This window comes from Cavia porcellus, unplaced genomic scaffold (genome assembly GCF_034190915.1).
Source record: "Cavia porcellus strain 051 isolate PalLab524CR breed Dunkin Hartley unplaced genomic scaffold, mCavPor4.1 scaffold_9, whole genome shotgun sequence".
NCBI classification, from domain to species: Eukaryota; Metazoa; Chordata; class Mammalia; order Rodentia; family Caviidae; genus Cavia; species Cavia porcellus.
In genome coordinates, this window is record NW_026947492.1 from 8,088,020 (window position 1) to 8,114,826 (window position 26,807).

The window sequence follows — 26,807 nt, forward strand, 5'->3', positions numbered from 1 at the left end:
CCCGAACTAACCCAAAACCCACTTATTTATTGCAAAGTGCCAACACAGAAATTAAGCGTGAATATTGAAGTTTTAGTTTAGGAAAAAAACCTGTTACCCAATACTCAGCTGCTTGGGTGACTTGGCTCAGGTGCCAACAGAGAGGGCTTTGTGTGCCTACTGTGGCGCACGTGCCATAATTCATTACCTCTGCTCTAGATGCGGAGATGCTGGGAAAGCGGCTCGCTCTTTGTTGTGTTTTTCTGTGGCCTCATACCTGCCCTCTGGCTCCGGAGTATCCCTCTGGGCTGGGGGACAATACTTTAGGAGCCACTACCCCTATAATTGTTCCTATCTGGCCATCTACAGAGCTCACTGCAGAGCTCAGGTTCCAACTCCCTGGAATCCTTATTGGATGTTAGATCCAGGGCTACGTGACCTTTGAAGCTCCACATGGCTGAGGTCACCCACCTCCCTGGTAGCCTAAGATTGCTCCCTTGGGAGAAGGCACTGTTCAGTTAAACTTTGCTCTGTTTCCGTCATCATTAAGAACCTGCCTTGCTGTGGAGTGATGATCAGTTTGGCCCAAGCCTCAGGGGACATCCTCTACGAATTCATTTGAGGGAAGATTTTTGCCGCTCCTTTGAAAAGAGTGTGGCCAATAGAGATCTTTTTCTCAAATGTCATTTCCTAGTGTCTATTTTTTGAAAATTCTCAAATAGTAAGACCAGACAAGATCTAGGGTTTGGGGGTTTTATCCATAGTAATTTCTTATTCAAGATGGTCTCACCTGTAGTTTACAGACAATTTTCACTGCACTAACTCATGTGACTCTCAAAATTAATGCAGGACACAAGGTTTCCTTTGTTTCCATCCTATTAAAGAAGAAAATGGGTATTAGAGAATCTGAGTGATTTGCCCAAGATAATGAACTAGAAAAAGAGAAAAAAATTAGAACTCAAGCTCCTCAAATCCTGGTCCACGTTTTTCTTTTTTCTTTTTTTCCTCTTCGCACCAGCCAAACTGTTCCTCCAGATGTCCTGGGAAGTATTGGAAAAGTGAATTTCGGCATGCAGTCATCTCCCTCTTATAAGGAAATCAGCCCTGGTTTAAGTGGTGAGAAACCTTGAGGGTCTCTCTGTTTCCAGGAGGTAGGACAGTGCTGCTCACATAAATGACTGATGCATTTATGAAGAGTAAGTAATTGAGGGAAGAGAACTCACCTTCCCCATTTCCTAGTCAAATCTGCCCCCAGTATTCCGCTCTGCTTCCTGCACTTTCATTGATCTGCAAATCTAAAATCAGTTTTGAGATCTTGAAAAAAAAAATCAATGGGTCTTTTGCTGAGTGGAATCACTAGAAAAGGGTTGGGAAGGTGGGGGAAACAGATGTTCTAGGTGGAGAAATTGAGGCAGGAACTTGCTTTGCACTGCAGTTGAAGGACACCAGCCCAAGAAGATGTCCTTGATCACTTCCTGGATTTCCCCAGCTCTGGGGCGGAGAGGATAGAGCCAATGTCCTTGCTTCTGCCAGGAATGTTGGCCACAGAGGACTTTGGCCTCCAGCCAGAACCCCTGCTTGGGAACACAGGACCAGGAAGCAGGAAATGCGGCTGCCTTGTTTCAAACCTCTCCTGAATTTCATTTGTGACAAACTACTCTTCCTAAACCCCAGCACTGCCCATCGCCACCGAGGTGAGGGAAGCAGGGCTGCTGAGAGCAAAAACAATTAGAAACACAATTAGTGTTATAAAAGCTGGTCATAAATATTTGAGTTCTCTCTCTCTGGAGGGGAGGGACAAGATGACAGCTCACAATTCCTTGTATTGACAAAAGAGGAAACAGTCCATGAAACTGGTCATTTGCCTGGGTGTTTTTATCTATCAGATTCAAGAGTAGGAACAAGGCAAGCATGAATGATTGGATTAGCTGCCTGGTCTTTATGCGCTTCTGCAGCATCAGCAATACGCAGCCGCTGCAGCCCTCACGTAGACACGGCCTTGCACACGCAGACACAGACACACGCACAGGCCAGTGGGGGAGGGGACCTCCTGTGCCGTCCTGTGGTGATGATTGCAAGCTCAGACCTTCCTGTCCAACCACAGAGGAGGGTGAGTCTCACCAAGGACAGAAGTGGAAAGAAACCGAACAGCCTCCCCTCAGGGTAGTTCCTCCTCATTCTTGGAGGAAAATGACAGTGCCAACGGCATCATGCACTGTCCCCTTGCTCTATCAATGTCCCAGACCCTCGTGGGGTCCTCTGTGCTGGTATTGTTTGTGCCTTTGGCTTTCCCTTCCAAGAGTCCATTTGGCTGTTCCATAGGTGGTCCTGGCTCCACAACATGCTCAATGTGGCAAGGCCTGTTTGTTTGGCAGCCCTGAAGCCTCTAGTTCCTATGTTCTTTGTTTCTTCCTTCTGCACCTCTGGGTGCTCCCTGGTAGAGGGGGTGAGGGACGAGCAGGGCAGGAGGTGAGTATGGGAGCTATAGGTCTCCTGTGCTGTTTGAGACAGGGGCCCCCTCTGCACACACACGCAGCCACCTGGCACCTACACCAACCAGTAGGAAGCAGAGCTTCCCTTGCTGGGGCATGGTGCCAGCACAGCAGATGGGCATGTGTGTCAGCTGCCAAGGGACTTCAGAGAGGATCCAAATAGGTCTGCACTTTTGGAGGGCAGGACATTTTCTCCTTTGCTCCTCTTCTTAAATGCAGAAGCAGCTCTGACAAAACCATCTATCTAATCCTGCCTCGGTTCCTGTGTGTGTCTGATTCTACTCACACTCACCATTAGTCTCAGTATTTTCATTAATGGGGGGAATGAGAGATGGCTGGGGCGCACTGACCTCCCTCAACAGTTACTTACACCTGAGAATACTCTGAGGCTGTACACTGCTGTACTGAGGGGCAGGGTATACTGAAATCAGCTTGATGGGGGGCTTTTCTTTGGGTTTTCTAATAAATGTCTGCAGAGTTTAAGCTTGATGATTGGGCAGTGGTAGGAAGCTCACTGCTTCCTGGGCAGCTCCTCCTCTGCTGGCTAAATAGTAGTGGCTGGACAATTTTATCCCATAATAACAAAATCTGCATCCGGCTTAATTCTGCTTTGCCCTGGGGCAACTGAGAACAAATCTACCTTCTCTCCCCATATGACAGCTCTTCAAATATTTTAAACCAATGCTCACATCCCTGAAGAGTCTCTGCTTCTCTAGGCTAAGTAGTTCCTGTCCTTTCAATTCCTACAGTCATAGTTTGAGTGACACAGGATTCAAATGACTTGTTAGGATGGTGTAGCAATAGATTAAAAAAGAAAATAAGGAACTAATTCAAGCAGATCTGAGCTTGAATTACCTTCATCCAGTGGGGTCGACTGAATGGAACAGAGATTGGGTGCTCACAGTCATAGCCGCCAACTAGTGTAATCCTACTGCCCACATATTTGGATTGAATGGCATTTATAGAACCATTATCATGTGGTGAAGAGTCTACCCTGCTAAAAATAGGTATCATTTCTATTTTAGAAATGAAAAAAAATGCTATATGGAAATGACCTTGCTTCCCTTGAGTCACACGGCTAGTCTATGGCAGAGCAAGGGCTGGGCTCCTGGCTTTTTTGCTCAAGCTAAGCACTCCCATGACTAGTGCAGCCCCTATGGTGGGAACGAGGCCAGAGATTAGAAAAGCGTGTGACGTATCTGTGTAACCATATACTTGTAGGCCAACAGTTGTCTGCAAGTTGATTTGTAGTGCGACTGGGGATGAAGCTCGGGAGTAGAGTGCTTGCTTAGCATGTGTGAGGCTGTAAATCTGATCCTCAGAACTGGAGCAAAAAACTTTCTAGAGTGGAGGAATGAGTAGGGACAGAAGGATGGAAAAGGGCTTTCTTTACTTTCCGTAATCTGTTCCTGTTTGAATGGTTTTAAAAATACAGCACATTGAAGTAATTCTTCTGTGTTTGAACCACAAATAAGATGCTTATGACTTGAACTGGACCTTCAGTTTGGTTCACGTCCAATGAATGAGCCAAAATGTATTCAGGAATAAAGAAAAGCCTTAAATGTGAGAAGCGGTACAGCAAAGCCTGGCTGCTAAAATCGTGAACTCCGGAGTTCCTGGTCCAGGTTCCAATCACAGCTCTTCTTACTAATTCTGTGAGCGTGGGTGTGTTGGATTAACTGACCATCAATTCAAATAGGAACCCTCAGCTGACTCATCTGAAGATTGTTTCCAAAATGTCATAGAATACCGGGGGGGGGGGGAGGATATCCTGTGCTGTCTTGGAGAAGCTTGTCACTGCTGGTTTTCCTGATAGAGCTCCACTATTCTCCTTGGAGGAGAACCAGAAGGGTTGCTGCTCTCTTGAGGGAGCTCTGGTGTTTGCTTTGAATGTTGCTACCGGGTTCCAGCGCAGATCACTCAACCTTGTGGTACAGACCCTCCACCCCACCAGTGCAGACTTTCTGGCTTCCACCTCTGGCCCTTGGGTCTTCCTGATGCAGAGGCTGAGTGCTGGAGGACATTTCTTTGGGCTCTAGGCTTCAGCTGGATTCTTGCTGTCTGTAGTATGAGGACAGATCTCTCGCACCCTTCTGCATTTGATTTTTTGGTGAATATTATAAAATAATTCTATAAATTATGTGCCCTGTATTAAATTGGTTCCTTTGCAAACCCTGACTACAACAATGAGCGAGTGAATTGATGCCTTTATTCTTCCATACCTCATGAATAAAATATGGATAGTAACTTTGAGTATGTCACTTATGGGCTATTTTGTTAAGAACAAAGAGCTCTCTGAATTTTAAAAAATTGAGATATAACTAACAATCAGTAAAATTAACCCTACTTACTGTATAGCTATAAGAGGCTTGACAAATCCACAGAGTTGTGCAATCACTACCACAATGAAGATGTGGAATAATTCCTCCAAATCCCCTTCTGTCCCTCTGCAGTCAACAATTCGCCCTTTCTCACCCCTTGGCAACCACTAATCTGCTTTCTGTTCCTTTAGTTTGCCTTTCGCAGAGTATCTTCTACATCCTTTTGAGACTGGCTTCTTTCACTTAGCATAATAAATCTGAGATTTAGCCACACTGTTATACACGTCAGTAGTTCATTTCTTTTTACTTCTGAGTAGGACTCCATTGCACAAGGTGTTGCCCATTCCCTAGATGAAGGACCCCAAAGCTGTTTTCAGTGGTTGGTTATTGTGAATAAAGCATCTATAGTCATTCACATAGAGAATGTGTAAGTTCATTTAACATGATAAACACGTAGATTGTAATTGCAAAGTCATATAAGTATGTGTTTAACTTCCTAAGAAATTACCAACTGTTTTCCCAAATGGCTCCATTTTGCATTCTCACCTACTCTGCTGGAGAGTTCCAGTGGTTTCATATCTTACCCAGCAGTTAGTATTGTCAGGTATTTACTGATTTCAGTCTTAGCCATATGAGTACATAGGCAATACATCTCATTATAGGTTTAACTTGTGTTGTTAAATTATTAATGTTGAGTATCTCTTCAATGTGATTGTTTGGGATGGCTTTGGTCAAGGAAATGTTTATTATTCTTTTTCAAAGGGTTGATTTATTATTGGGAAATTTGTTTTGTTCTGTTTCGGCGGAATCTCACTATGTTCAGGCTGGACTTAGCCCGGGCTCACCTCGAATTTGGGGCAATCCTACCTCAGCCTCCCAAGTGCTGGGATTACACGCATGTGTCACCATGCCTGGCCTCAATTTCTTATTGTTGAGTTTTAAAAGTTGTTTTTGTATTTTGGATTTAAGTCCTTTGTCAGATACGGGTTTTGGAAATATTTTCTCCCAGTCTGTGACTTGCTTGTTAATTCTTTCAAGGGAAATTATTAGCATTTTCTGGTTTTAAAAATTTAATGGGTTATTGTTTTGGTATCATAGCTAAGAAATCTGTACCTAGGCCAAGGGCACAAAAGCTTTTTCTTTTATTTTTTTCTAAAACTTCTACATATAGATTAACGTTTTAGTTTAGGAATATGCTTCATTTTGTGAACAGTGTGAAGTAAGGGTGATGACCCCTGCTGGCTTTCTTGGACCCTCTATCTCTGGTTTGGCCAGGCTGTTTGTAGTATTTAAAGACCTTTGACATAATTCTGTGCTATTATTTACATTCCTTCTTAACTAGGCTGATCTCTGATGTCCTGGACATTTTTTTTTTGACTCCAGCAGGATGGAGTAACACTCTTTCCAAGATACTCAGTAGCTATTTTTCACCAAAGCATGCTAAGACTTAGAAATTGCTTATTGTGAAGCCTCCCTGGGGATGGGATATATTCAATGAAAGTCATGCTGGGTTTAGCCTCTGTAGCTTTGAGGATTGGTTGGTCACAGTGTGTACTGACCTATGGCCCTTTGATCTTGGGTGTGACCATCTGAAGAGCACTCAGGCTCTAAAGCTGAGGTTCTGAGAGGCGAGATGGGTAGGGTGGGAGTGGATGCAGTCCAGGTCTCTGGGAAAATGGAAACAAAGGGAAGAATCTGACCCATACCCTGGTTCCACTCTCCCTTTCGTCACTATGAAGACCAGGAGAGGTTCTATTGAACCTGAAAAATGCCTACAGTATCACTGTCTTCTCTGTTCTCTCCACTGACCTCACCAGGTAATATATTGTCCTTCCTGTGTGCTGGATGGAGCCGGAGAGATGGAGGGAGATGAAGAAGTTGGGTGAGGCTGGTATTCAAGGCAAAGACCTGAGGATATGAAGCCCGCATCTGAACAGGCCCATGGGAAATTAGTTCTCTAGAGAACTGCAATTGCTTAGCTTTGTAGAATATAGCAAAGAGCACAGACATGCTGGCGACTATGGATATGGAGTTCTCAGCCCAGAGTCTACTCCAAGTAGTCCAGAAACTAGAAGCATCCCGTCTCTTCTTGGGATCTTATATAATTTGGCCCAGATGGAAGATCTCAGAACATATGGTATAGTCTCCCTTGGTTATTATCTCAAGTATTCACCTCTGTTTAGGCATTCTGGTCGTGGTGTTACCATTTAGGCACATGGCCTGGAAAGACATAGGAGCTGGTGAGTCAAGGCAGGCTATGGGACCAGAAAGAGCCAGAGAAAGTGGAGAAGAGATGCAGCGAGTGGACAATGGAAATTCCGATGACTAAGCCCATTAACCCTTTAAGGATTCCAAGTAGTGAAGACAGGGACTTTGAACCAGACAGACTGGGGTTTCTGCTGTTTTCTTGGCCAAACTACTGCGTTTCTCTAGGCTGATTTTTTCATTTATGAAATGGAGGAGATGGTAACAACCACCTCCATTACCATCACTAGTTTTTGTGAGGTCTTACTATTTTTCCAGTTCTTCATGTCACAGTGTTATCATCTTCATTTCACAGAGGAGGAGAGATTCCCTGAGGTTAGCAATGCGCTCAAAGTCATGTATCTGTTAATCTACCCTGAAAGCATTAAACTACGTAGAAGCCCCACCTACCCTTCCTCAATATTATAAAAGATGACAGGTACATGACCACGTTCATGCAAATCTCAGGCTTCTAAATGGAACTGAAAGTGATCATCTTCAGGGTTGAGCACAGACTTGCAGAGAGTTTGAACGCTGGTCCTCAACACAGATCTTGCACTAAGTGGTCCAGAAACCAAATTTGTTCTGTCCTGGTCTTGTTTCATTTTTATTAAAACAAAGGACCAGATGAAATGATTTCTCAGATTCCCTTCAGTGCTTACCTTCTATGATCTTGTGATTCTTATTTGCTGCTTTTGTGCCTTCAAATTCAAGAAGAAATATCCAACTGGGTAAAGTTTCCAGAGTCAGGCTCTATTGGAGTAATGAGAAGAATGGAAGATGCAGATATTTTGGGAAAGAGGACGGAATTGAGCTCTACTTTTGTATTCTTTTCATAGCTTACACGTCTTTTCGGACACCCCATTCAAGGCCCACACTGCCTCGGAGGCCTTTCAGTGCCAGCCTGGTAAATGCACTCCTTTGTAAATATAATCTCTGCACGCCGCACAGTTGAAGCTGTATTAATTAATTCATTAATGTGCTTACCCCTGCCTCGTGCCAGAGTGGAGCTATGGTGACTCACACAGATATACCCATAATGCAGGATGATAACATGTGCCAGAAATGAATAGGAACAGGAAACAGAAGAAAGGAGGGAAGATCACAGGGGATCAGTGAGGAGGCAAATACAGGGATGTGGGGATTGGAGGTCTACCGTGGGCAGGACCTGATTGTAACCTAAAGGTTCTGGTAGCTGGCTTCAGTGGGGAAACCCAAAGAATCTCACAATTTGTAGTACACATGAGATTCGAGAGAAAAAATAAACAAGGAAAGGAAAACAGCATGGGAGGCAGAGAAGGAGGGGAGAAGGAAGGAAGAAAAAAAGTGAGGGAGAGAGGAAGGGAAGAAAGGAAACAAGAAAAGTGGAGGGAAGATTGGCCTGTGCTTGCAAGGAAATGCCTTTCCTGGGGACCTTCCTAAAGACAGCTCCGCGTTCCACAGTAAGTGGTGTTCTCACTCCCTGAGGCTCCTCTCTCCTGGAGGCTGTGCCTGTGTCTCCATCCCGCAGCACAGGCCATGCTTCAACTCGGCAGACAGTTTCACAGGGGACAGGGGGTGAGGTCCAGTAGACAGTGCTCTACTGACCTGCTTTAGTCCTGGGCTGTTGTCAGGATTTCTAGAGGGACGGATGGCCTGCATACCCTTCAGGCGATTGTCCATACATTGTGTTCCTTTCCGCTGGGCTTTTGATGGACACTGCACAGCAGTGAGTCTGAGACAGTATTTCCTGCCAAATACCTGAAGTGCAGCTATTGGGTTGCCAATTAAATACAGACCCATACGCCTTACAAATACACAAGCTGTTGACATCTGTCAACCCTAGGGTAAGGTTGTCACTCTCTTATAAAAATTGATGAGCCTAACCAGGACCTGGACTTGATCAGAAGTCTGTCTCCTTGCTCCAAGGACTGAAAGAGTCCACAGGGGGTGTGATTCCTGCCAGACCCTGGGTGTCTGTCCTACAGGGAGGAGGACAGTGCTGCTCCAGGAATGGAGATCCTTGGATCTTGCCATTCCTGAAATGAAAAGCTTTGTCTACATGATTTCCAAGTTCCCTTCTAGCATGCACATCACTAATTCCAAAAGGAAAATGCTTCATGGGAGGAGGGTTGTTAAACACTGGAAAAATCTTCCACTGGAACGATGAAATTGCCTGTCTTTGAGATGCAGAGACCCATGCTGTCTGGGGTAAATTGGAACAGATCTGCCTGGAGGCGGGGGACTGGACAGAATGGTCCCTGGAATGCTTATCAAAATGGGCCAGGTGGTGCGTGCTTAGCCAGCATGTCTGTCTGTCTCTAAGTGTGTGCAGCCCACTGCAGATCACACGTGCACATGGGTGCACGGCTCTCCCTGTGTGGAAACACAAATGTGTTTGTACATTACCATTTAGGCTTCTCCTCCTCAGTAGCAGTTGTGGCCCCGGAGCCCCCTCTACAGAGGCTTTCCAGGGAAATGAATTAGGCAGCACAGCATCCCCCTCATAAAAACACAATAAACGGCTCTGCAAGTGGTCGGTGGAGTAATGACTCTAACCCAGTGCGTTCTTGGAAGGGCCTCTTCAGAAGCAAAGCAGAGAAGAGGAAGGGAAATCTTTGGGGTAATTAGGTTTCTGGAGTGCAGAAACCTCTTAAATCATTGAGAGTCAGAGAAGACCAGGTCTCTAAATCATACATCAACCTGGCTGTGGCCTGAGGCTCCTTGCATGGCCCTCTGTGTTTCGCTTAGTAAGCAGATGAGGACCCTGGGGCGGCCCCCTTTCTCTGGCTCCCAAGCAAGATATCCCAGGCTCTGTGGAGACCCATTCTGGACCACAGTTTGTTGTTCAGGAAGCACAGGGAGACTGCGGGGGGCGGGGGAGATGGGCCTCCAGGCCTTTGGGGAGGAGCCTTCCAAGAGCTGCAGAGAGTACATGGTCTCATGTTGGAGGTCACAGGGTGAGGGACCGGAAATTTGCCAAGAGGATTGAGGAAAAATTCCCTTCAAATTCACGATTCTCTTCCAACCTACTGCCTTTATTCACAAGCTGCTCCCTACCCATCTGCCGTTTAGGGCCTTGAGACAGGTGGAAAGGCTGGAGGAAAGCAGGGCTGCCCAGTGAATAATAGGCGTGCCCAGCATAGGCTGGTCCCACCCTTGAAGCTCTCCTGCTTTCCCTTAGGTGAAGAGGGAAGAGTCTCTCAGCCCTGCTCTGGGATTCCCCAGAGTCCCAGATCCCACCCTAGCTATTTCCCCTGGGGGCTCTGTGGGGTACCTGAGCTAAAAGGCTGATTCCTACTAGGGCTGCCAGCGAGCTGGATCAGGTAAGGAGAATAAAAGCAATCAGGCTGCGGTGGCATGCAGACCTGCAGGGCATTTAGGGAAAGTAGATTAAGAAATCTTTTTCCAGATAAGAGAGGCCCGTAAAGAGGCCAAAGAAAGGGAAAAACACCCCCCTTTGATCACAGGGGATTGTAATTACTCAGATATTGATTGGGATAATAAGTTTGCCAAAACTCTAGAGAAGGAGAGATATTCTCCAGGTATTTTGCTTTTGCAGGATTTGCTGAGCTCTCCTATGAAGTCAAAGTCAATTTGGAGGCTTAGGTCTGGCCCTGAAGCCCGAGAAGTGGGAGTCAGTGGCCTTTTCCTCTCGGAGGGAACACTGAGCCTGCCCTGCTCACCGCCTTCCCTCTGGGGGCTGTATCACTAACATCATTAGCATCATCATCACTATTATTAATAACCCCTGGGGCCTAATGGGGTTGATTTGTGCAGTGAGAACTGAAGCTGGCCTGGCTTGAACTCTGGAATCTTCTGCAATAGTTTTCTACAAGCCTGATGGCTAATGATTCCCCTGCACTGAGCACGTGTGACCCCATATGCATGCACTCACATACATAAACACATACATGTATACACACACTCGGTATACTCCAGCTGCATGGCCTTCCCCACAGTCCCCACACGTGTCCCCAGCTACACACAATTGTAGAGTTAAGACCTCAGGCTTGGGGGTCAGATAGACCTGAGTTCAAGTCCTGTGTGTACCGCAATCCTAAGAAAACCAAATTCCCTTTCTGAGCTTTGGCATCTTTCATAGAATGAGGACTTTAGCAGAGCCCAAGTGCTCCTGCACGGTGGTAGAGAAGATTAAATGAGATGTTGGAAGACATTTTGCGCAATGTCTGCCTTGTAACAAGTAAATGAAGTATCAGCTTTGCTATTGTTTTCCTCTGGCCTCTCTTGGCCATTTTGCATGAATTATCACAAAATTTTCTCTCATTAGGGCTGCAAACCAAGGCTTTTCTCAAGCTCCCAGGTCCAGTTTGGAGCTCAGCTCTGCTCCTCCCAGAGCTAATCTTTTTCCCCTCCCATTGCAATTATGTATATCTCTTGTAGCTCTTATCATAGATTGCTTTGAGTTCTGGTTTTGAGCTTGAGAAGCGGATGGATTACATCTTCATTTTATCTCCTTTATTTTATTCTCCGAGTTTTGCACTATATACACCTTATGTGTGGTAGGCGACTCTTTTTTTTTTTTTTTTTTGTCTTTTTCCTTTTTATCGGTACTGGGGATCGAACCCACGACTGTCTGCTTGCAAGGCAGGCGCTTATGCCGCTGAGCTAAATCCCAGCCGCTGGTAGGTGACTCTTACCGATGTTTTCTAGTAGTAGACTCCACACCGAGCATTTGCCATGTGCCTATTTTTTATATGTTATAAAAGGATTTAATCCTCCTATCAGTCACATGAAATACTGTTATTTCCTTTTTGTAAGTGTGGAAACTAAGGTTCTGGAGAGATTACATCATTTACTGGTCTCATAACTGATCAGTGGCTAAGAATTGCTGCCAAGTCAGGACTGTTTCCAGAGCTCACATGTCCTATGCAATAAGGCTAAGCCCAGCACATCTTTCGCTGGACAGACCCTAACCCTCAGGCAGGTTGCATACCAAGCAACTTCCAGCTTTTAGCAGGGTTTAGTGCTTGGAGTGGGAAATAGCTACTGGGTAGCTTGGAAAGATTGCAACTCTATCCTGTCGGAGTCTAAGAAATGCCCATGGCAGCAGAAGCCAGCCTAGTTAAGCAGGGATGTAAATATTAGCACAGGCATTACTTGAAAGGTCTTTAAAGAGTATAAACAGCCTGGTCAAGGGGAAGATGGAGGATCTAGGAAGTCCAGCTGCAGCCGTATCACCAGCAGTGCTTAGAGAAATATGGCATGGCATGAGAAGTGACAGGAACTGTTTCCTATCAGGGAAGGACTTCTTGACTATGTCCAGGCTGACAGAAGGCAGGGGAGATGATTGGTTCAAATAGGAAAAAAAAAAATAATGGGGAATTAAGACTGAACACATGGCAGAGAATTAGCTAATTGCAAAAGACAGGAAGGATAGGATGAAAGGATGCATCAACATAGATTGATAACGATAATGGTAGCAGAGCCATGGATCAGCGCTGGGTCTGCTCTGTGCCCGCCACCGTGTGATGGAAGCAAGGAGCAGCTGCCTGTACTCACAGCATAGACGCCATTCTTTCAGAGCTCTGGGTGAATCCTTTGGAATCTTCCTTGACTGCTGACACTCAGGAGGGTCTCCAGCTCTTCTGGGTCGGCTAGTGCTTACACTGAGCCTACTGCACGCCTGCCACTGGAATGGTCCCCAGGGGGATAAGTGAAACTTGTGCTCCAACTTGGAGCAAGTCACAGTCGAATAAGGGACAAGGCGTGTACATAGTGACAAGATGGTCAGATAGATGCCATTAGAGAGGTATATCCAAAGTGTTCAGAGAGGAAGGCTCCAGAGAAGAGGTGGGATCTGGGTGGAGAAAACCTTCTAGACCTGCTAGGTGGAGAGAGAGGGGAGAGCGTGTGGTGAGCAGGAAAGTGTGGAGGTGTGTAGGATGTCGGAGTGGGTTCAACAGGCTTCGGAATGTGTCTAGGGTTGGGTTATGCAAGAAGTTGCAGTAGGTAAAACTTGAAAGATACAGTAGGACAACATAGTGAGAATTCTTCAAGAGAACTGTTGTTAAATCACCAACACATCTACTTATTGAGCATCTACTATGTACCCAATATGGGATCTTGACCAGGACTATAATGATAACCAAAGGATAGTAGGTCCCTGCTTCCTGCATAGGGTGACCAATGTTCCAGTTTCCTTCTTATTCCAGAATAATTATTAACAGCACTACCTTTCCCTGTCAAAAGTGTTCCTGTTTACACAATACATTGTATGGTTATGCTTTCTATAGAGCTTTAGCCCAGTGCAGAAAGACAGAGACATTAAATGACTGCTGGATTATAGGACTAGAGATGGAGCTGGGTGCTTTGAAAGAGGGGTGCAGAGGCTCCTTGGAGCAGGCACTGGAGAACACCTCCAGTCTCCAAAGGAATTTAAACTTCTCCCCAGGCAAAACAGTGACACCAAATGTTTTAAAGTTAGAGATCAGACCTTGCTTTTAGGAATAATGGGATTTCTGTGTTTGTTGAAGATTTCTCTCTCTTTTTCATGTCTCCAAGTTATTAACAATAAGAACTGAAAAAAAGAGGAACAGTTTTCATTGTAGAGCATCTCCCAGTGTCCACGAGCTTTCACGGGTATATTTTCTGTTCTCAGCGGCAGCGTGGAGTCGTCAAGCTCTGCCTCCACCTAACTGCTGATTGTGTGCGAGCTGCTTCTCTGGACTCAGTCTTGGTTTCTTGTCTCATATTTAAGAGGAAGAGGTTGTTCTGCCTGAACGAATGACAGCGAGGACTAGAAGTGACGTGAGCCAACAGAGGTGCGCAGTGCTGGGCACATGGGGGGCATTACAAAGAGGAGCCTAGGATATTACAAGGTTATTCTGAGCCTAGAGTTGTCTAAGAAAGGGCATCGTGACCGGTGGAAATATATTTGTTGGAAAACAGAATAGAGTGGAGCTTCGCAGATAGGGAAGGGGGAGGAAAGGACGGAAGGTGTTTCACCTGCTAGAAGAACATTGGATTAGAAAGTGAACACCTGCCCTTGTCCCTTCGACCCTCATGACCCTTAGTAACCAGAGTCTATGTGTCTGACGGACTGCGTGGCGAGTGGGAAGAGATATCAGCTACCTAATGAAGTGAATTCCAAATCCTAAGCCATCCTGCCCAGTGGGGCTGCACAGAGGGTGTCTGGGAAATCAGACAATGAGGCCTCCACAAGGATTTACTCCCTCTTATCTCCTTTCTGCTCTCTAATCTCTCTGGTCTGTGCACACCTGCTTCTGCTGGCAGAGGGGCGGCCCACGCCAGAGGCGATGGGGGCAGATATTGCACTGTGCAGCCCAAAGATGCATCAGAGTCTGGGTGTGGAAGAGGAGCCAGGTGCTCAGGTCTATGCGCTAGAATGAGGTTGGATATGAACGTGGAACCTTGTTGATATTTCAGAAATCCAAGTGTGGCTGGTAGCTTGACTGGGAGACCTGGCGTCTGCACCTCATTTCTCTTCTGACTTGGATCTAGCATTTTCTGAGGTTTATTTGCTTCCTAGGACACCCATAGTAGAGAACTACAAATGGCATGGCTTATACAATTGAAGCGCATCCTCTCCCAGTTCTGGAGGCTACACGTCCAAGATCACACTGTTGCCAGGGTTGTTTCTTCTGAGGCTTCTCCTCAGCTTGCAGGTGGTGCTTTTCTCTCTCCATCCTGCCTGAGTCCAAATCTCATTTCTACAAAGATGCCATTCATATTGGTGTAGGGCTCACCTGTGTGACCTCATTTTACCTTAATTGCCTCTTCAGAAACTCTTTCTTGAAACACAGTGACATTCTGAGCTACGAGGGGTTAGGACTTCAACATATGAATTTTAGCAAAACATGACTCAGCTCATACAGACAGAGAAGCACATCACACCTTCGGTCACCAGTAGTCCCTTGCAGAGGGGAGGCAGGTGGTTGCACAGCTGCTGGACACACGTCCTTGGAGAGGAATGTGCGGAGAGAATGCCAGTTCCTCTAAGCCCCGCAGTTTCTTCTCCAAGACCCTTGTCTCTGCCAAAGCCACTAGCCAATCACTGTTGGCCATCGGGCTCCTACATCCTTTCTCCCACCTCCTCCAACCTGCTTTCAAGACACAGGATTTGCTTCTCTGTTCTTGGCCAAAAAATAGGTATATAGTCTGGCGCATTTCCCCTGGGACTGCTCAGATGTGTTTGTCACTTGCAGATGCCCCTCTAACAGGGAAGAGCTTGAATCCCGGGAGACCCTGTGCAGGACTCCCCGCATGCAGAAGGAGACTTCTCAGCACTCCCTCCCTGGGCAGGCGAGGCAGGGGACCACACCTGCATTTGTGATAGTACAGACCCTCTGAGGTCTGCAAATATGTCACTGGTCCACCAGGCTGGCACAGAATGGCTGCATCTGAAGGCGATTTAACCCAGGTAGAACTCTACTTACAGGTAGCAGGGTTCCACAGGTTGGCTTGTAAGTTAGTGTGAATTGGAGATCTTTTCCTAGCGTATGAAAAGCACACAATTTAGAAGGAGGTATTCAGGGAACTCCTAGAGTCTGATCAACTCTTGCACACCTAAAATACTGAATATGTCCATTTTAGTCTCTTACACTCATATGCCACATATGCCATTGCATCAGTGGGAAAATACACTGTGAATTCCAACTCTGTGTCCCTGGGTAATGCTTCTTCCTCATTCATGTAAATCTCCTGACAATGGCTTTGTGAAGAGAAGGGGTCTTATGGAGGAGAAGAAGGGCAATATTGGGCCAAGTGCTGGCGGATATTAGTCAAGCAATATGAAAGAGAGTATAAAATATTCACATTTTAAAAAGAGTCACATGGTTGACTTTTTAAAGTCACATAATAATCCTGCAAGGTCAGTGCACGCTCTCTCTTTCTCTCCCTCTCTCTTTCTCTCTTTAGAGAAATGGAGTAATGACACTCAGAGATATCAAGTGGCACCTTCAGCATCACAGAGCAGACACAGCTGCAGCTCTGAGTATCATGCATCTCACATCTGCCTCTGACCTCCAGGTTGGCTACGGTGCCACTTAGCAGTGGTGAGGAATACAGGCGCGGGTCTAAGTGAGTCCAGCAATCCCCTGCTGGTCCACTTAGCAGGGAGCAGAGGCCTGCTCTTCTCCAGGAGTGAGCATCAGCCCAGGAAGGGCTGCGGTACAGCAATTCCTGCTGCTGTGTGAGGGCTGAGCACAGGTCTGGAGCCAATGGCAGCCTTTGCAGATTGCAGAGTTTTTAGGATAAATGGTGATTTTCCTCCTTGGTGATTTCCCAAGGCCACTGAGGCCTGACAATTCTGGCAGGGAAACCAAATTTAAATGAGTCCCTTTTCCAGTGTGCCTGAGGGGTAGGCATTAGTCAGAGAACTAACAACCTTCCCTGGCTGTTTCCTGTGTTCTGAACATGGTGTCAGGAGGTGGTGAAGAAACACAGCTATTGTTCCAAGGTATTTGTACTGCTCAGGACAGAGAAACAAAGAGCCAAACACAGACCTTAAGCACACTGACAAGGAACATGTTGAACCAGCCTGAGCAGATTCTTTCTCGCCCTGTGTGCATGGGGTTGTGGAGGCACCTATTCTCAAAACTGGGGTGAGCATATGTAGAAAAGGCTTGCAAGGTGGCCCTGAGAAATGCCACAGAATGGGACCACTGAAAGATATTTAGATGCTGAGTTCAACCCCTAGATTTTCTGTCAGAACAGAAATGAGCCCACGGAGGTTAAAGACCAGTACAAGGTTGTAAGAGTGAATGAGGAAGCCAGAATGGGAGTCGGTTCCTCCCCTCTGTGTCCGGTTGCTCTTATAATCACGCTGGAAATGGAGAAGGAAAGAAGCAATTGGGAAAAAAAAAGGAGCAGAGAAAGCGGGTTTTGTAGATAGAATCCATGTAGAAGAAAAGTGAGAAACTGGATCAGTTTGGTTATGGGGACCACGAGGCCAAAGGCCCTGGAGGTTGAATAGAGAAAATGTTTGGGTTTCACGATTGACAATAAAGGGCAGCAGGACAGACGGATAGTCATGGTAACTTCCAGAGGCATCTTCTGCTAACATTGTTTATAAAAAGGATTATTTTGCTTTAAGTCAGATGCCCAGGCTGTTAGACCCTGTAGTTTATCCAGCATGGTAATCTGGGACAGAAATCCTGAGCCCCCTGCTCCGCATAGGAAGACATTGTGTAACATCCAAGACCTTGTAGACTCTCAGATTGAATCTCTTATTCTGTAGTCAGACAAGGGATAAAGATTTTTGTTGTACAAAGTTGAATTCTCATTAGCCAGATCCCAGCCTGCCCTCCTTACCATCTGTCTTGGTTAGAACCCTAAAAGACTCCTTGAAGAAGCAGCCGTATGTGTGTGTGTGTGTGTGTGTGTGACAGAGGAGGGGAGAGGGCAGGGAACCTGCTGGGGAGGCCACTATGATCCAAGGCTCATGGCGGATGTGCTGCTTCTGCCACTGGTTTGTTGGTATTGCAAAAACATGGCTCCAGCGCCAGGGGAGGATGTCAGGGTCAGGAACTGCAAATTGTAAACCGCAGTGAAGTGGGATGAATCAATCTGCAGTGACCTAATAGACAGGAGGAAAGCTTGCTAACGGGAGGCTTAGAGAGACTCCTGGATGGGAAGGGCTGTAGGGAGTCAAGGCAAGCCCAGCTTTGTCTACCTGGACAACCAGGCTCGGTAAGGTCTGACCGTGTGTTGTCCTGGAGTGGCCAGGCAAATGGGCACCAGACAGCACTACCCTCTCTAGTCCCTGAAGTGTCAGAGTTGAAGAAGGACCCTGGAGCTAGCTCACTTTTTCTGGTCAAGAACCCCAGAGAGAGGAAAATCTGTTTTGTGAGACTTGCTTGTCATTCTTTTCTGATTATAATGATGTTGATTACAGAAAAAATAGGAAACTTACAGAAGAAAGAGGAGTATCATTTACTACCGTGATGCTTAAGGTAATCATTGTTAAAATTTCAGGGATTTCTCTCCTATCTGTCTTTTTGTTATATATATATAAAACAAAAATATAAATATAAAAATATAATTGAAATTATATTTGCATATTTATAGTGTTTTTTTCACCTAGGATTTTGTCATAAGCTTTTTCCTATCTCTTCAGTATCATTCTATATCATCTTTTAAAAATAGTTTCCTAGTGTTATGGGTTGAGAACTGGTGGCCAACTTAATGCCTGCTGGATTACATCAGCATGGCATTGAGCAAAGATGCTCCACCTGAGGAGGGTTGTCAGGATAAATATGTGGAGAAGAAAGGAGGTGTTGAGGGTTGAGGCGTTGAGGCAGCATTGTGGATTCTCCTCAGAGTTGCTGTCTGAGCTGTTGGTTCTCCTGGAGAAGCTCTGGTCCTCACATTGAGCATCACTTCTTGGCTCTGGAGGGGAAGACATGTGCTGCTTGGTCTCCAGGATGAACTTGTCACGCTGCTTCCTGGCATGTACCAGACTGTATTGTCATTGGAGGACCTCGGGGCCTCCGTATCGCTGAGGACGGCTATGGTGCCTTTCAAGATAGCCTGGTCTTTGTTGTGAATGTGACTTCTCGGCTCCAGTGTAGAACCCTCATCCCACTAGCACAGCTCCTTCACCCCGCTGGCATAGACTTTCTGGCTTCCACCGCCGACCCTTGGGTCTTCCCAGCACGGATCCGTAAAAGAGACTGGCGTGAGTCCTTCTTGTGGGCTGTGGACTTCCAGTTGGACTCGTGGAGGCACTGTCCTGAGCTCTGGGTTTTTATCTGGACTCATGTGGGACATTGCCGTGGGGTTTAGGCTCTTGACTAAATAATCTATGTCTTTGGTGTTTTGGATATAGATTTCCTGTATTTTCCTGTGTTAACTCCCAGTGACCATTATAAAAATATTATAAACTCCATGTCCTAATCCTAGTTGTTCTCTGTGTACAATCCCTGACTACAACACCTAGTATTCAATTCTGTGGATGTACAGTTAATGAATTGTCTATTGTTGTTTGAGTCATTTGCAAATTGGTGCCATTGTAAATACTACTGCAGTGAACATCTTTGTATCATGATAATCTGTGAAAATAGTTTTAATTATTTTGATTAGAAGTGGAATCACAGCGTCAATGGCTTTTGTTTCATGTTGGGTAATTACTCTTTCCCTCCTCCCCATGTGAAATTTAGACCAGTTTAAACTTTAATCAGTCGCGGTGACAGGGCCCATCTCACTGGACCTTTGCCAGCATGTGGATTATTAGTCTTTTATGTGGAAGGCTGTTTTTCCAGGTCCTGCTCAGCTTGCTGATAGCATAAACTTCAAACATGGAGGCTGCCTAATGTTTGTTTGGCAAAGCTTAGTAGATCCACATGTAGGGAGACTCAGAAAAGCTGAGAAGCAAGGAAGGCTGGCTTCGTTCCACAGACAGTCATCGGAAGTGCTGTATTTGGGGAGGAGAAGGCACTCCGGGTAGGATGAGGGGCTAACTGATCCTTCTCCAAAACTCTGGGTATGTTGAACTGTCAGGAAAAAGCCTCCTCCCAGAGCCCTTGTGCAGGAACGCTTCCCAGCTGATCAAGAAACCAGAGAACAAAGCAAGCCGACACAAAAGTGGGCTTAACGCACTGGAAGACCAGTGATGTGCAAAGCCCCGGAGCTAAGCAGAAATGAAAACGTAAATGGCCAGACACCCAAAGAAAACATATTCCATATGCACAGACTGGTTGGCAGCAAAGGAATGCAAATGCAGTCAGGGATCAGGCAGGAGGAGCAGTAGCAGCAGGGGACGTCTTGGGGCTCCCTTTGCACCCTGCCCTCGGCCAGTTCTCACTGAAGACAGGCTGCTGGTCAGGGTCCTTTTTCTGACTTGGGATTTGATGCACTTGTCAGTATTGCAATCTATTTTGAATACCTCCAACAGTCACAATGTTTTGGGCAAAGCCTAGAGAATATTGGGGGTCTACTCAGTGGTGCGAAGCAGGAATCATGACCCCCATCTCCTAGATGTGAAAATTGATGCATACTGAAATTAAGTAATTCGCTTGCTTTGTCAGAGTGGCAGAGTCCAGCTCTCACATCAGGCTTCTCTGGTTCACTGCCTGTGTTTTCTCCCGGCTGTGCCTGCGCATGGCCTAATTTTCAGATCTGGGAAGGTGGAGAGGCAGGTGGGATAACAGTTGTGGTCCAGGGTCCTGAAACGCTAAGCCTCGCTGTCGTTCTGAAGGCCGGCCACCTCGGCTCACACAAGATGACTGGCTTTTTGTTCTGTCCATTGCACACTGCCATACTAGTAGAGACAAGCTACAGACAAGAGTGAGACATGTGTAGGGTGGAAAATGGCCAACAGGTCCTGCCGTTTACTTCCTTTTGGGTGAGACATTTCCAGGGAGCTCCTGGGTTATGGTTGAGCAGCTGGTGATATATTCCTTACTTCCCCCCAAGCACAGATGCCCTGGAAACAGGCCTGCGAAGATCTGGCCACGGTGTCCAATGGAGGGTTGTACCTTTCTGGTTACCAGACGCTGGAAGAGATGCTCTTCCAGATACAATCCGATTTCTTTTGAGACCTCTGGTTTATCTTTCAAGAGGATTCAAGGGTGGCAGGGAATAGAAATGAAACAGAAGAGAAAGAGAGGCAACGCTCCCGTGGAATGTCTGGGAGACCAGGAAAATTAGCAGTGTCCAGCCTACCCCCTCTTCTCTTTTTTGTTAAAGCCTCTTCAAACTCCCCCAAGTTCACTCACTGCAAAGTGCATTTTGCTGACCAAGTAGAATCTTAGTGCTGAGTTGCTGTTTTGCTAGAAAAACACTGGACAGACAAGAGTAGGATTTTTTTCTTTGTATTTAAAAATCAAAAGACAAAAACCAAAGCACAAAGCTTTTACCTTAAGTGCTAGGGGATTGGCTGCTCAGGGAAAAATGGGGAATGGCTGGCAAACTCCAGGGTTCTCTAGTCTAGGGTGTGACAAGTCCTATCCATGGCAGAAAGTCCCCTATCATGATTTTTCTGTTTCTCTGTTCCCAGATTCTCCCAGGCTCTGAGGATGCAGCGTTTAGTCCTTCTGTATGAGTCATAGATATAACTGATAGATGATATGTTCCACTTAATTTTCTGGACATTGTTTTGGGGAATCATGGCCATTTTGCAGATGGGAACAGTGATGCTTAGAGAGATGTGGTGCTTGCTCATGAGCACACAATAAGTCAGGGGCAAGCTGAAATTCAAACCAGACAATCCAAGATCAGGATCCACTATCCTCTATGATTTTGCTTCCCAGAAACGGATGAATTATGTTCTGGGGGAGGAATATATAATTTTTCCTCTTGATTCTTGAGTATTGCAAATAAATACTCATGATGAGGCCTCTGGGAGGGCTTTTGAAGTCAGCTCAAACTAATTAAAAAGGTTTACTAGGACCCCACCAAATGACCTGCTTGTTTTTTAGCCTCTCCCGGAATGGGCCAGGTGGTCAAAGGCTTGTCCGCTGCCCGTCTCTGCTGAAATCGTTCTTTGTTCTTGATGAATAAACAGTCTCAAGAGGGGTTACTCCGAATTACAGCGCCCTCCCTCCCCCACCCCTGAGCCTAACTGTGAGTAGACTGGAGAGGAAAAGCCTTGTTTGGCTGAAGTAGGAGGAATCATAAAAACACACTGGGCTTTAGAAATGTAAATATCTGCACAGCTAGATGGATGAGGACGATGGAGAGATGCCAGAGGAAGCCTGGATGTGAGAATCTGGCAGACAGAGATGGATGAGAAGGAACACAGGGAGTGAGACAAAAGCAGAAGGCAAAAAGCCACACGCTTGGGTAGAGAGAGAAGCCGAGGGCTGACACGGCAGGGCTGGGCTGCAGCAAATTCAGAGAACGCACGAGGCGTGTCTGATGGCTTCTGAGACGAGGGTCCCGGGAAGGTGACTCAGAGATGACCCAACGGTGAAGAGAGAAGCCTGCAGACATGCCCGAGTGTCCCTGGAGGAGTGGTTAAGACTCACGTCACATGTGGCACTCTCAAAGCCTAGCCAGCTCCTGGATGGCTGCATCTGTATCTTTGGGACACTTGTTGGAAATGCACATTCCCTGGCCTTGCCTCAGACTCTGAGTCAGAAACTCTGGGGCTCAGTCCAATATTTTGTATTTCCGTAAGCCCATTAGAAGGTTGGGGTGTGTGCTGGGTGTGAGAACAACTGGTACAGAGGAGTAGGGAGGAGGAAGAGATAACACTGAGGGTGTAAAAGGCGATGGTCTGGGGTAGGTGTCTGAGGAAAAAAAAAAAGACATGGACCAATATTCATTCTAGTGTGAAAATCTGACAATACGTGGAGAAATGTGGTCAGCAAGCAACGCACAGGGCGAGCATGTGGTTATGATGGTGTCCACGTTCTTGCTGGCTCTCTGTGCATCCCATGTCACACTTCCACTAAGGTGTAGAAGAGCCATGAGACTCAAGTGATCCTAGGCAAGGAGTGCTGGGGGGAACTGGGGTTCCAGCGGGCTTGGAGGAGAAGTCTCCTCTTCTGTTTCCCATGGACATGACCAAAATTCAGCCAAGAGCTTCAGTTCCCAGAGAGCTCTTTTAGCAATATTGCCCTTTGCTCTGCCCTCACCAAGGAAACCTGGGAAGCACCCCTGTCCTCAATGACAAGCTCTTAGGAGGCAGGTCTGGGTCGCCGTATGCAGAGTGATATGCATTAGGCAGAGGTTAGATTTTGTGCTGGTGCAGAGCACAATAGGAGGAGCGGCCTGCTCAGGGGAGGCAGGTGGATGGGGTGACATCAGTTTTCTACGTTGCCAGCTAATGAATGTCTCCTCCATAGTTAGCGTCTTTAAAAATTTAAAAAAAAAAAACCTTTACATTCTTTTTCATTCACTCCTGATATTGGGAAGACATGGGTGAACTAACAGTTTCAGAGCCGTTTCTTTCTGGACTCTGACATTATGGTTGGATTACTTAAGACCAGATGTCTTAATTAGTTTTCTCTCATGGCTGAGACAAAATACTGGAAACCCAAGGTTAAAGGGGAAAAGGTTTATTTAGCTCATAGTTTGTAGAAGCTGCAGCCCATAATCAGCAGGCTCAAAGGAAGGGTGGCACGTGGCAGAAGGGCGATGGTTTGTGGCAGAGGAAGATACCAAAAGCAGCAAGAGAGCAGGGGAGAGCAGGCCTCTTTCTGTCGCTTATAGTCTATGCAGGCTACCCACCCTAGGGCAGGTGTAGCACTTATAACCTTAATCCCAGCATTAGACCAGGAATCGATCACAAACTCTAGATTCAGCCACCTCCAAAAAGCCTGTCCCCCATGAATACATGAGGCTTTGGGGGGATATCCAGACACAAACCACTAACACCAGACAACCCATGTAGAAAGGCTTCCCCAACATCCCGCCCTCCAGCCTCAGCAGCAGAAGATACTCAGGCTCCAAGTGTCTTGTTTCTATTCCTTGTATGACAAATACCTCATAATAGTCCAAGGAAAGTTTCACCTGTGTAAATAACTATTACTGTGCTTATGCTTTTGAAAATGTTCACTTGGGGTCTTTTAAATGTAAATTCAAACTTGCACTGGAGATTGTGTTTTGAGAAAAGGTACTTTTGTGTAACTTTCCATTTGGCTCAGCAGGCAGACCACCTGGAGGCCTCTTAAGGACCTCGCTTGGGGACCCACTGTGTTAGCAGCCAGACTGGGTGGAGGGAAATGGCTGCTTCTCCTGTTAATAGATCAGGAGGAACTAGCTAATGAATTGTGGAGGGATTAAAAAACCCAACACCCAGTTGAAAGCAATATCCATTAGTGTAGCACACTCAACACTAGCATGAATTATTGTGTTGATTGGAGGAGACAAGCCATAAATTTCTCCTATTAAAGTTCTTGACTCACAATATCAGGCACAGACTAATGACTTAAAAATAATCCGTGCAAATGTCATCAGCATACAGATGACCTGGGTTTTGGTACCAGCAGGGGCAGTAATTCTCATGTCTGAGGAAATGGCTGCTTACCATCTTGTGCTCCATAAGGATGTTTTCGTTTCTAATCAAAGGGTGGTCTCCAGAGACATCTGTAGGGCTGTATTCCTGGGGAGGTAGTTTTGAGATTAAGGGTAAAGTATCAAGAAGGGAAGTCAAGGGGAACCTCAGGTGCTCAGGGGTTCATCACCTACAGGAAGGTTCGAAACAGACAGCCCAGGAGGAAAGGCAGTGAGCACAATCCAGAAACCTGATGGGTCCCTTTACCGCCTTTGGCTGTAAGGACCGCCACTTGCTGCTTCCCTAAGCAGACACAGCCCTAACACCAAGTTCCCGCCCCTCTTCCTGCTCACGCTCCAGCCAATTCCCTGAGGTTCCTATCCAGGGCGAGGACCATCTCATCTCCAGCATCCTCTCATTCTTGTTTTTGTATAAATGAGTGTGTATTGCAGAACAGTTCTTACACATTCTCCCTGCTTGCATAGATTTTATTTGTCTAGTGGGAATTTCTGTCTGTCTCTATCTTTCATGCATTCTTGGCCCGCTCCAACCCCTGCCCCGGCCCCGAGCAGCCCTCAGCTGCCAGTGACTCATCTAGGGTCACCAAACAATCTGTAGCTGAGTGACAGTCCAGAGGCATCCTTGGTCCTCCTTTTAGGGCACAACTTGTAGAGATTTGAGGCCCAGGATGGAGAAAAACTATTCTGTGGTCATGCTTTTATTTCCAAGTAGCACATCTGCCCAGGAAGTCATCTGACCTTGGGAACTGGATAATCGGGTTTTGCTTTCTGAATTCCAACTTTGCTTTTGTCATGTCCCCATCACACCATCCCATGATGCCCTGCAGAGTATGGTACTAAGTTTGCTTTGGAGGAGTATCATGAAGTATCATTCTGGAGGCAATATTAATACAAAATCATACCAAAATTTACACTCACCTGAACTCACAAAGTGCCCCGGAGAAAAATCCAGGCTATTGCCTTAATCACAAACCCTTCTTCATGGAGGTGAGGCTTGGACTTGATCCTGACCCGGGAGGACACATTCCTGCCTCTTTTTTCTCCTTGGGATACCCCGGGATGGTCCGAGGCCTCTTGTGGGAAGATGGAGCGTCTAGAAACAGTCTGGGAGGTTCCCTGAGATCATTTCTTCTCTTCCTTTCCTCCCCGCCCCCTCCCCACTCTTTTATTTTTTATTAACAAGGATGAAAGTAAATGTGAACTCGAAACAATAAGGCATGGAAAATCACAGAAATAACTTAATTAAGTTTTTAAAGATTTCCATGCTTGAATAAATTAGCCTTCCTGCAAATGTCACAACATTCAGGAAAAAAAATTGTAATCAATGAAGCACAATGCTTCCCTGCTCTTTAGTTAAACGAAAGCTCCATCCGTGCGTTTCCTTCTACCCCTGATTCTCCCCTGCAGGCAAGGGCACCAGGCCCGCACATGGGCACATGCTCACCACGGGTGGGGGCCGGGGTGGAAGGACCAGGTGGGGAGGTTATTCTTGGCACAAGCGAGAGCTTGTGGTTGTGGCTCTCCTTTGAAAAGTAGCAAAAGCTGGTCTGTGTTGGGCTGGGAGTCAGGGAGATCTTTCCTTCAGAGCCAGGAAGGAGATGGTAGAGTGGCCGGGCAGTGAGTGGAAGGGGCCCTCCACCTGCCACTTCCAGGGTTTTCCCCATTTCTTGGCTTTTTCCCCACAGCTGCCAAAGGCTGCTGAAAGATCACAAGAAGTCAGGGAAGAGAAGGAGAAGAGTGCAGGGGAGGGAAAGGGCCCAGGTGCCCCGGGGGGCAGCCTTGCCTGAAGCCACGTGCGCAGATTTCCACGCCGTCCAGGCTGAAGGCAGATTGCTTGGCTAATGAGTCCATGGACTGCGCTGCGGACTTGAGCAGCGAGTGATGTCATGCTGGCCGCCCAGCCCTGCTATAATGCAGCTGTCAGGGCCCCCTGGGGAAACTGGGGGAGAAATACGAGAAGCCTAAAAAGCAGCACAAGGCCCAGTCAAGTGAAGGGAAATGGAATTACTGTAATGCTGAAAGCAGGCACACTGGAGAATTAAAACACTTTGTTTTGGAACCAGATTCTACTCAACTTGAGTTATTAAATTATTTATTGTTTGCTTCTCCAGTAATGGGAGAGAGTGATGGGGGGAGGAGCCAGGACAGAGATTGTTTTAATTACCAGGCGCATCTGGGCACCACTCAGGATATAGCTTGGTACCCCCGGAGCAGCAGGGGGCTGATAGGGTGGAAAGGAATGTTTAGTGCTTAGAGTCCTAAGATCCATTTACTGGAATAACTCTAAGAAGGCCCGGGCCATGGTCCTTTGGACTTACCATGGGGGCCATTGGTATGTTCGTTCCATAGCTCAATGAGTTCTACTTGTATGGCCTTGCACATGGAGAGGTAGCTGCCCCAGTGGCTCTCTCCTGCCAGCACAACTGGGTTGCGAGTTGCTATGATTCAGGCTTTCCTTTCATACGTAGCAAAATCGAACCTCTATTTGGGGCTGAGAGTTCCACTGAACTCTCAGCTGTTGAAAGGCCTCTAATGACTATCAGCGTGATTTAAGGTAACTTAAGAAAGGGGACCATCATTTTATTCCAAACAGCAGCATGGGCTTGATCTCCATCCAGGGGCCCGGAGAACCAAAGAAGGCCTCCACTCGGTTGTTTGCCACAGGACACCTTGTTTCTCACTTGGTTCTTCTCAAAGCCCAGTTATCCAGACAAAGGACCAGGAATGTGAGCCTCTGCTTCAATCTTGGCCTCTGACCTGAAGTCATGGGGAAAAAAATATACAAGAACCACCCTCATGAAGTTAACTGAGCAAAGGAAACTTGTTACCATGCAAACGGTTGATGCAA